Below are 11,645 nucleotides of genomic sequence, written 5' to 3' on the forward strand. Positions count from 1 at the left end.
GCAGGAAAAGTAAATGCCAGGTTTCATTACAGTGTTGTGATTGTGGCCACCAAGCTCTTCGCTTGGTTGCTACAAAAGCTCGGAAGTGACCTCTCAATGGGCTTAGGGACTCAAGCACACGGGCAATGCTTCTGCTCTGCTTTGACTCAACGGAAAAATCTACTCCCTCAACCCAATCCCTCCAGAACTCACGGCAACCCAAAGAGAGATTTTTTACATTCTAATTGTTAACAATCCGATTTTTTTATAATAAAATTTTTATAATTTTTGAAATAGAACATTTTGGTGAAAGAACACAATATCAGAACACATAACCCCACTGCCCCCACCCCACGACATTCTCACCTTGAAGTGTGGAGTCTGACTCATCTATCCCAGCAGACGGCACTTCTTTTCCGCGCAGACTTTGCTATGCAAGCATCTGACATCAGTGACTATAGTGTTCTCTTAGGTTCTGCTACTCTTTTACCCACAGCTCACTGGAAAACTGGGTGACTTCCTTCTTTCCTTCCCCTCCAGCTCAGGCGCATCTTCTCCAGGTCACTGACCTCTCTGAAGGCAGAAAGGCTAAGGCCTCCCGTGGTACTGTGGGACCAGTTTAGCACCACTGAATCACATCGCTGACTGGACCAGACATGGCACCAGGCACCGGAGACAAAGAAATGAAGGAAAAGTCTACCTCGAGATCTAGACAGAGAGAGAAAATTAAGATGTGTTTTTCCTCAGTGTAGAACTGTGCCATGATGGAGGCGCCGATGCCCTAAGAACACAGCCCCGCGGAAGAGGGGAGAGGTGGCAATGGCAGCTCTCCCAGAGGGGTCTTCAAAAGAAGAGCTGAAGTTAGCTGTGCACAGAAGGGGTGAAGGGACCTCCCAAGTCGACATCCCTTCCCATCTTTAAAGTTTCCTTAGGACCGTTAGATGAAAGAAGACGGAGAGGGGAAAGCCACCAAAGTCATAGAGGTGGGAACCACATGCAGCCCCACCAGCCGAAGAGCTCACGGAAACATGATGAAGGGCCAAGGTGTAAGGGAAGCCCCGGCCGGCTAGGACAGTGTTCTCTGTTCAGATAAATCTGTCCACTGGATTCTACCGGGCCTTACCACACGCAGAAGAAAACGAGGGTCCTGAAAGGTGTATAAAGTGGTTTGAAAATGTGAATTCCAGCTATGAACACAGTTTGCTAATTCCACAAAGGCCAACAAGAGAGGCTTTGTAAGCCCACTCAGAACTTTACCTTACAAAAAGCAGGAAAAGTAGCCAGTTTGGCACATATTTGCTTGACCCACAGTTAAGGGAGGAAGTTGCTTTACCTGAGCATCTACATATTTGAGAGGACACTGAAGCACTTGTAATTTTTTAAAAAGTAAACGACAGTTCCGCAAGTTGGTTAGACAACCAGTATCCTTTTTTCATTGTGAACTCTGGAAAATATATAAAGATGACAGACCCCTGCCTCCTGAGTGAAAATAAGACATATCGGAATCAACCAGACTGTAGAAACGGCAGCATGCTTTCACTTCTTCATGAGCAACGATTATATTTTAATCAACACATATAATGTCTTATTGAAAACTATTTTTATCCTTAACTTCTTTGGCAACTGGAGAAAGAAAAAGATTCTAATACGAAAACTTGTCATATGTTTCTCTCTTCAGTGGAGACCAACTAATGTGTGGGCTTTAGCCCTGATATACTTTATACTTACTTATGCATATATATATATAATCATTTAAATAAAAAAAATAACAAGATCAAAATGATCTGGCCCATTGTTGGAGAACGTGCATCTTCAACTGCCTTTAACAATATTAATGAGCACAGAGGAGGCTCCATTTTGTGAGAGAATCTAAAGCAGGAAAATACCAGCTATGCTGAATGGCTCGGTGGAAGGAAGCCACAGATGGGCAATGTAACGTTTTTAAGATGCTGCCAAAATAAAATGAGAACTCAATAGCCTTGACCTAGAGCATTTGAAAACTATCAACAGTAATACAACTAATTAGGTGATTAATGGCAAAAGATGAATAGCCATTTACATTTAATGCCAAATAAGTGGATTCACTGGCATCTAATACTATATGTCAGCCTCACAGCATTATCAAGGCAGTTGCAAGATCACCATCTGACCCAATAGGCATAAACACTGGAGATCTCCCTGAAGTATCAGTAGTTTTATTATCGGCTTTCGTCAATTTGCTTTAGAAACCTGGTAGCTGTTTTCAAGTCAGTTCATGTTTAGTTTCATGTTTCATAATTTGTTTAGTTTCAATGAAATATTATAAAGGGCAGTGGTCTGAGTGAAGCCTTGGTCCAGCTTCATGCACAGGTAAAAGATCCATTCAAAATGCAAAATAGGCCAACAGATTTTACTGCAAAAACCACAAGAAGTTCACTGACCTGGTTTCAGAGTCCACATTGCCGCTAACCTTTAAGAAAACTTAACCTGTTGAATGTTATATACTATCAAAGGAGGAAACCCACAGTAATCTGAAAATGTTACAATATTCCTCCCTTTCCCAACTTCATTTCTGGGAGGCTGGATTTTCTTCATATATTTCAACTAAGACATCATACAGCAACAGACCGAATGCAGGGCAGATATGAGAATCCGGCGAGCCTCAATTAAACCAGACACTAAGAAGAGCTGTGAATGTGAAGTGATGCCACCTTTCTCACTACAGTTTTTGTTATGGAAAAGTTATTTCTCATAACAATATTCATGTCAAGGCATAATGGGATTATTTTTTAAATGAGTGAAGACATAGTCTTATATTGTCTTTTAAAATATTTATTATGATAAATATCAATAGATATAACTAGTATAAACAAAAACTCCTTGGGACTGATAATTTTTAAGAGTAGAAGGGGTCCTGAGACCCCTCGCACTGTGGTGACAAGTACAAGTGTAGAACCGAACGTGGGTCATAGCTCCGATACGTACTTGCCTGCCCACAGGGAAAAAAATAACCTCTCTAAACCTCGATTTCCTCAAATGGAAGGTGGAGATAACATGAGCTACTTCAATGGACTGCTGTAAGTCTTACATAAAATCATTTCTATTTATAATATACAATTATGTTACATTTATATAACTAATAAAAAGTCCCTGGCACAGAATATGTGCACGATAAGTGAAAAGCTGTTCTCGTTAAAACACCGAAACACAGGGTGAGTATGCAACAGACACAAAATGAACAGCATAGTACTATGAAATCTAAAAGAAAAGAAATTTTCAAGAAAAGAGATTCATCAACTGCGTTAAGATCTCGCGGGATGATGGGCTCCTCAGTGAACTTTGGAGGAGTCTGTTTGAGAAACAGGGTAGTGTCAGATGCTAGACTGCATGGAGCTAAGGGTGGTAGTGAGCTAGTGAAGGCTGGGGCACAAGCCGCCATTTAGGGCTGCCCAGGCAGCTGTGAGTCCCGGGGGACACCCTCAGCGAACATCCTGGACTCTGAGACCCAAGCTGAGCAATTATGTGAGGTCTACAGAGAGCAGAAGCTTCCCCAGAGCAGCAGATCAACAAGGAACCCAAGTCAGTTTAGAGGGTACCTTTCTTATTATAATTATCATATTCTGCCTTGTATGATCATTATATGTGGGCCAATATTTTACCTACACCCTCCCCACCTTGAGGGGAATTGTGACACCAGTAGCATCTATTAAAATGACTTCCCCGCGTATACAATGTAAAAAGTGAAACTGAATTGAACAAGTCATGTTTACAGTGTAAACATGTACAGCAACCCAGTTGCGTGAACAGCATTTAGCTGCCAGGTGTGATGCTGGAAAATTTCATCAGATGTCTTCAAATCATCTTTACCTTGATCTTCCAGTCTCTAGGACGAGTTCTCCTTGTAATCTCTTAATAGCAAAGACAAAAATCCTATTTTTCTGGGCGTATCTATGCAACCGATTTACTTTCTCTTATTAAAACCCTACTACTCTTTGCCTTTCTGGCCTACTAATGGCCTCAAAATGTGCTGCATTTATAATTTTTGATTAGGTTTGAACCCAGATGGCTTATATATGACATACAATTAAACTTTATTAATTTGGATGAACTAATTCAGATTTTGCCCTTATTCAGGTGTACAATTAAGCCTGATCTTTGGCTCTTTAAGACAAAAGATTTTATAAATAACTCAAACTCTGGCCTATATCACAATGGTATTTCTTTATAAATTAAAGAATAGATAAGTCTACAAGTGGCCAGTCTCCTCTCACCTTTAAAATAAGTAAAATAGTTTTGAAACAGTGAGATCATTAGAACCATCTGGGAAAATTTTTAAAATACAGTTTCTGCTTTCTGTCCCAAACCTACTGAATCAGAATAAAAAATTTAAATCTATAAGTAGAAAATGCTTATGATTAACCAAGATTGGGAATCACTGAATTAAATTATTTTTAAAGATCCTTTAATAGTCAATTTAGCCTAAGTTATACTGTGGCAACAGATCAATAATATAATCTACCACTGGTCCTTCCAACTCTAAAAATTGTATAATAACATCATCACAAGTAATTGTTAATGAATATAAATGTGATGATGATCATAAAATTATCTGCGTATAAAATGGTTCCTATGAAAGTTCCTTGGCCAAGATTCTTAGCTTGGGCTCCTCTGAAAGCAGACCAAGGACTTAGAGGCAGACAGAGTATTTAGAAGGTGAACCCAGGAAGACTGGAAGTTGGAAAGTGAGACAAGGAAGGGAGAAGAGCCAATAAAACACACGAGGGGCTGACTCTTACTGTAGAGCTTCTGAGAAACCTTGTGAGACAAACATCAGGACCTTCCGCCAGAGGCCAGGGTGGCTGGCTGGGGCATCTGTCCACCACTCCCATCCCCATTGGCCGAAGGCTACCTCCCAGGGGGTTAGCTCCCAAACTTTCTGTTAGCTCTTACAGAGGAGCAACCTTTAGTAACACTGGGGAAAAACCCTCAGGCAGAGAAAGGGGAAGATGCAGGCGCCTAAGGTGAGATCCTAAGTGGGGCTGAGGAACTCAGGCAGCCAAGAAGACACTGGGGACATCAACAGCATCTGCCATACCTAGTTCAGAGTTGGCCTCTATCGGATATTTTATTACCAGATATTTCATTTCTTTAAGTCAATCTGACATATCCCACAGTTAGTCCAAAATTGATAATTCTTTTTTTCTATTCACTATTAGAACTTAATAATACCTTAGTTTTCACCTCAAGTATCAGATTAAATGTGAGTGACTACCTAAAACACATGGTGAAAAGATCCAAAGTCGGTTTGGTGTGTGATAACGAATTAAGGTCTCTGCTCATGGGCAAAGAGGAATGCAGTACTTTTCCCACACATCTGTTGACCTTTAACTTTGGTACAACAGTGTGCCAAAAAACAATGTTGAATAAACACTGTCGACTGAATTGAAGCTTTATAATATTTACTTAGATTGTTCAGAATGGAAAAAAATAGGTAATCATTTTCTATGATTTGATTCTATAAATTTAAGCAAGATATGGAAAGTAGGAAGTAAGTAAACATGTAACTCATAGGTTTGGGAAAATCCTAATGTCAAGAAGTGATGCTCCCATATCCTTAAGGATGAAATTGGTACCATATCTTCTCTCCAGAGAAACGGAGAAATCTAAGAAGAAATTTAAAAATGAGTTTGAATTTTTTCCTTGTTCTTCCTTACTTCCAAACTCCTTATTAGGCCTTTCCTGTTCTCATTTCTGTGAATTATAAGCAAAACTTCAGCAGAGTCAACACTCACCCCCAGTTTTGCCTCTCCCTCCATCAACTAATAAGCAGAACCTCGGAGAAGAGGAGGCACAAGATAACTAAAAGGTGACTTTTGCAACTTCCCCAGCTTAAATTTTTTATCTCCAATTTGGACTGCAGCTTCACTAACCAAATTTTAACCACATTTTTCACAGAAGCTGAGTCTGACTTTAACTAATTTAAGATACTTAACTCCATGTCTCCTGGGTCTGACCCTTCCTGGGCAGGCAATCGCTCTATGGTCTCCACCTGACACCAGCCTTCCTTCTTCCTGTCCAAGGCTTTGCTGCCTTTTGTGCTCCTCACATGCCCTGACCCTCAGACAGCTTATTGCAAAAATCAGACCAAAGAGCCAACCCCTCAGGGAAAAACAAATGGAAGTGTCCTGCCCTTTCCCACAGAGGAAGGCATCTTTTACTCCCAAGTCGAAATTCAGCAGCAGAGTGCAATGAAGAACATTTCCTTGTTTCCACAGGAAATGAAACCAGGAAAACTTACAGCCCCTGAGTGCTTTCTTAAGATGATAAGGTTTATGATCCAGCCAACGTTTAGCCAAAAGCAATGTTTAAAAGGCTCCGATATCTGACAGCGTGATGATGAATTTATTTCAGCTCTTACCAATGATATTTAGATTACGTACACCCCCCCACAAGAGGATCTCACACGATCAGATACTGTTGAGGGCCTCCCCAGCCAAGTGACACTAGCCAAGCTCTCCACCTCGCAACGTGCTGGCATTCTCTTGTTAAATGAGGATGCGAAATCAACGTCAGAGTGGCTGTGAAAATCATGTATGTAAATAAGAACATCGATTCAGTGCTTGGCTACTTTGGCCTTCACCAGAAAGGCAGAGAAGCACACTTATTTATAAATTATAAAGATCAAACAAAGGGCTAAGAAAAAAATTTAGAAATTAAATGATCAGAAGTGCTTCTTAATTCACTAATTGTGGTACCCTGAAAACATGGTACCCAAATTCTTTGAACCCCAGCTATTACAAGGTAAGGTCTATGTCCTTACCCTGTAATAGCTGGGGTTCAAAGAATTTGGGTACGGTGGACTTGTAACTGCTTTAGTGCAGAAGTGACACTCTGTGACTTCTGAGGCTGCATCACGAAAGGCCATGCAGCCTCTGCCTGGTTCTCTCAAAGTGCTCGATGCGCGACACTCCCCTTGGAGACAGTCCCCCTCGGAGCCCAGCCCCTGGCTGTGGAAGCCCCAGCCGCATGGAGTGGCCAGTGTGCTGGTCAGTAGTGTCAGCAGACCCCAGGCCCCTAGCCCTCCCAGCTCACAGATGTGACAGAAGGAGCCTCCACATGATTCAGCCCCAGCCTTTTCCGAGTCTTTCCAGCCGAGGCTTCCAAAGAGAAGCCCACTGTGCCTTCTCCTCATGCTCCTGGACTCCATGAGCACAAGATGCTTGTCTCTGCAACTAACTCTGGAATGGCTTGCGACAGTAATATGTAACAGGAGGAGCGACGCCAGCAAAATAATGGAAATAGAGATTAAGTAAAACTATTCATAGTGAATATACTTTGAACATGAGAGCGGATATCACAAAAACATCAAGACAATCATTCACACGTTATGAAATGGTCCTGCCCCAACTTTGGAAGAATATTCTCGGAATATTACATAGGCTACACTGGAGACTCTGCTCATCAAAGCCTAATCATCATTAATTGCCCTAATTCTCTTTTTTTAAGTGAATACATTTCAATCATATATGTTATAGGATTAACATTTACTTAATTAAACAAAAATTTTAAGTCTCTAAACTACTGAACAACCTGTTGGCTTCAACTTTAAAGTTATAAGAGTCACCTTAGATGCCATTTAAGAGTCGGATTCCCAGGCCATTCCAAACAGATTCTGTCTCAGATGTGTGTCCTTGACAGGAAATTCTGATACTAGTGGGATAGAAAAAAAAAAAAAATTTAAAAACGATATCTGGACGGGCGATAGGGTATACGACATAAGTACGTAACATAGCTTTTGCCTCAAATAGCCTAATGTGAATTAACAGAAAAGGCATTGGTGTAAAGACAGCATTTAGGCCTCAAGTTGTGTTTCGTGTTCAAATCCACAAGAGCCAACATTTTTCTTCTTTAATTTGAACTGTCAGCTAGGAGAAAAACGACACCAAAGAGTATGAAGGTTTTCCAACTGGCAGGAAAGCTTAAGCAATTTACTTAGTGACGGATCTAATTAACACAGTTCATTTCCAACTTGTATAAGCAACACATTCTATAGATTAAGTGAAGAGTTTAAAGTCTTCAGGCTTGATGTTACTTTCAGGAAAATTACAGAACAGCTCTGTTTTTCACATTGAATGACTCGCCCAAGTAGAACCTTGGACTGAGTATCCACACGTGTTTGTGAACCATATCTATAATGGTTCAAACATAGTAGACGTTTATAACTCACTCTCACACAAGTTCAAGGAAGGTACGGAGGTCTCCTGCAGGTGATGACTCGGGTGTCCATGATCATTCCATTTGGCGGCTTTGCCATCCCCTAGTTCACCACTTTCATCTGAATCCAGCCTATGGAAGGGAAAAGAAATATCACAGAGGAAGCACACCTGTTTCATAAAAGCCATGCCTTCAATATAGCACATACATCACTTCTGCTAACATTACATTGGTGAGAATTAGTCATATGGCCATATCCAGTTTCACAAAGATCTGGAAAGTGACATTTCTCATCTATCAGCTTCAACTCTATGCCACAGAGAGAATGAATTTTGGTGGAAGGCTGACCAAAACTGCCACACACTAGGGCATATTGCCATATTCAAATCACCTGAGTTATAAAGAGCAGATTTAAAAGCTTCCAGAGAGAGGAAAACAAGTCCCTTATAAAGAACTGCTAATCAGAATGCCACCAAACTCCTCAAGAGGAATACAGAAAAACGATGACGAAAAGACTACATAACTCCGAGGGTAAATGGCAGTCAGCTAGGACCACACTCCTAGCCAAACCACCAACATGTAAAGGTAGACAGATGTTGCAGACTCATGCAATCTCAAAAGATTTACCTTCAAAATGCCTTCTCAGGAAGTTCCTGGAAATGCACTCTACGAAAGGGAAGAATTCAAGTAAGAGGAAGACATAAAATCAAAAAAACAAGATGCAAAAAACAGGAGTGAAATGAACTGAAAGACACTCCAGTGGGACAGCTGAGCAGCAAACCTAGACAGCAAGTTTTGACTGGAGCAAGATGAAGGCGTCTGGAAAGGATGCGGCTGCACACGCACATGTGCACACACACAGAAATCAAACTGATAGCTTTCCTCGGCGTGTTTGACTCTATTAAAAGAAGTTTTAATGTCCTTTCAGACAGTGAGGGGTTGTTAGCACTGGTCTCATTGTTGGTATCAAAGGCATATGTGTTCCACAGAAATATGTTTAAAACTACGAAGCCGAGAAAGAGCCTGGAGAAAAGAGAAATAGCAAAGAGTCCGTGTGGAGAAGTAATGCTAGACCTGGTTAAAGTGCGAGATGATACGTTTACACTTTACGCAATAAACAGTAAGGGACCACTGCGTATTCTTAAATGGTAAAGTGACGCTACGAAAGGCACGTTTTAGGAAATCGGTTTGGAAGCCGTGGTACAAAATGAACTGGAAGGGGAAAAGGCACGAAGGAGCATTGCATCAGGTTCACACATGCTTTTCCTCCACATAGAGTAAGAAAGTCCTCCACGAAATCTGGACAAGACCTGCAGTCACAGGCATTTGTCCCATAGGAGTGATAAAGATAAAGAAAACAATATGAATGAGTACATCACATGATCACTGTTTACCCAACACAGCACTTCTACCGCCCTCTTCAGGGCCAAGCCCCGCTGTGAATTCACTGCTCTCAAACTCCTGTTGCCAATGCCCTATCTCCTAGCCCACACTCATGTTCTCAGCACCCCATGATCTTCCCTGATCAATGAAGAATATCTTCTTTATTTCTGATCCCATAACTCTCTGCCTGTTCACATTTCTAAATGATAAGAGACTATTTTGTAAGAATTTCTATGCTAAAGAAAAGGAGGTCAATCTCTTCAACAGCTTTTTGAAGAGAAAGTTCCAATTTTAGTGATAAAGAGAAAACTGGGGGTTAAGAAGAGAGAATAAAATAAAAACAGGATAGAAGCAATGTCCACCATGCAGCCTTGGAAAAGATTAGCAAGTCAAAAACACGAGGACCTTGGAGTTGAAGTTGAGTTTATCTGTTTGTGCGCACTGGGCACAAAATCAGGTCAAGATGTCCTTCTGGGATTTATCTGTCCTAGAATGGAATTATCCTGCATAAAACTAAAAGCCTTTACTGCAGACTACAGACTAGCAATGGCTGGAGAAGCCCCTCAGGTTTGACCCTTAATTAAGCCAAGCTAATTACATTAATAAAAGATTATCCAAAGCTGTCCCTGTCAAAAGCATTCAAATTACTCTGCACTTCTGGTTACAATTGCACAAGAAAGAGAGAGCCAAGACAACTTAGGGGAGTGACCCAAAGCATGTGACATTAAAGCTCCAAAGGCAGGCAGAACTTCAGCGTCACAGAGGTCACAGAAGTAAATTTGAGAGTGAGGGGATTTTAGCATCTTTCATAGTGCCTAATGATGCACATTTTTACTGCATTTAAATTGAACACAAGCACTCAGATTCAGTTTATGGGGGTGTTATGATGAAATCCAAAGCTTTATAAATGCTACCTAAAATTTCTGGATGAAAATTCAATGAAAAGGAAATTTATTTATAGCAGTATCACATATATGAAAACTGAAACTCTTTTTTAAAACATGCTTGAGAATATCATCTTTCATTTAACCAGCTGAATTTGAAACAACACCAATTATTGGAATGAGAGCATGGCAACATTAACATAAGCAATAATTAATTTGGTCCCGTTTTTATTCATTCATAGATAATATCTAGCACAGTTCTGGGCAACAAAGATACCACTATGAACAATGCTTAGATCTGGTTCTTGCCTTTATGGATTTTATATCCTAGTAAGGGAGATGGAGAAAATAAAAGTAAGCATACAACTATATGTATACAAATACATAAAGTAGGACGTGGTTCCATAGTGTAGCGGTTAGCACGTCTGCTTTATATGCAGAAGGTCCTGGGTTCATGCCCCAGTGGAGCCACGGTCCATGCCATGACACCCTGAAGAAGCCCCATGTCTGATTTCAGAAGCTAAGCAGGGTCGGGTCTGGTTAGCACTTGGATGATTTGGACCTAGGAAGACCAGGTGCTGTAGGCATAAATAATAATAATAAACAAATATATAAAGTAAATTTTAAGTGCAAATAGAAAAAAAAAATGCCAAGAGTAGAGAAGAATTAGGGAAAATGAGCTAAAATAAAATCCACTGAGTTTAAATAAAATACAAAAAAATAAATTTTATTTAAACTCTCCCTATTTCTTCTCTATCACAGTCACTTGTTTTTTCTATTTGTCTCTGCTGAGACCTGGGGTGAGAAATGACCTAGGCAAAGAGTGGAGAGACCCTCTCTCCTGCTCCTGAAAGACAACGCTGCGTTTATGCCCCGAGGAGGGCGAGTTCAAAGATCTAGGAGAAGACGAGTGTGAGCGGGTCTCACCAGCAAAGAGGATGAGGCTGGACAAAGAGGCAGGGCTCAGACCATGAGGACCCTGTAAGCTATGCTGCTGACAGAGGGTGGAGAAAAATGAGAACAGAAAGATGTCCTATGGATTTGGCCACCTTAATATTATGGGTGTCACTCACTACAGTGGGCTCAATAAAGTAATACAGGAGATTCGGCGTCAAGAGTCCCGCTTGAATGAGTAGGAGGGCAAGTCATTAAGGCAACGCTCATGTCTCTGTCTCTCTCAAAGCCAGCTACGAACGAGGAGCCGAG

At 40.9% G+C, this 11,645-nt stretch overlaps 1 non-coding gene across 1 annotated transcript; it reads left to right on the plus strand.

Annotated features, from left to right (window-relative positions):
* The first annotated feature begins 10,837 nt into the window (after window positions 1–10,837).
* TRNAI-UAU lies at window positions 10,838–10,910 on the plus strand. The gene has a single exon. It is a non-coding gene; the product is annotated as a tRNA-Ile (tRNA).
* The last annotated feature ends 735 nt before the right edge of the window (window positions 10,911–11,645 follow it).

The sequence above is a fragment of the Pteropus alecto genome, unplaced genomic scaffold (genome assembly GCF_000325575.1).
Source record: "Pteropus alecto unplaced genomic scaffold, ASM32557v1 scaffold65, whole genome shotgun sequence".
In the NCBI taxonomy this organism is placed as follows: Eukaryota; Metazoa; Chordata; class Mammalia; order Chiroptera; family Pteropodidae; genus Pteropus; species Pteropus alecto.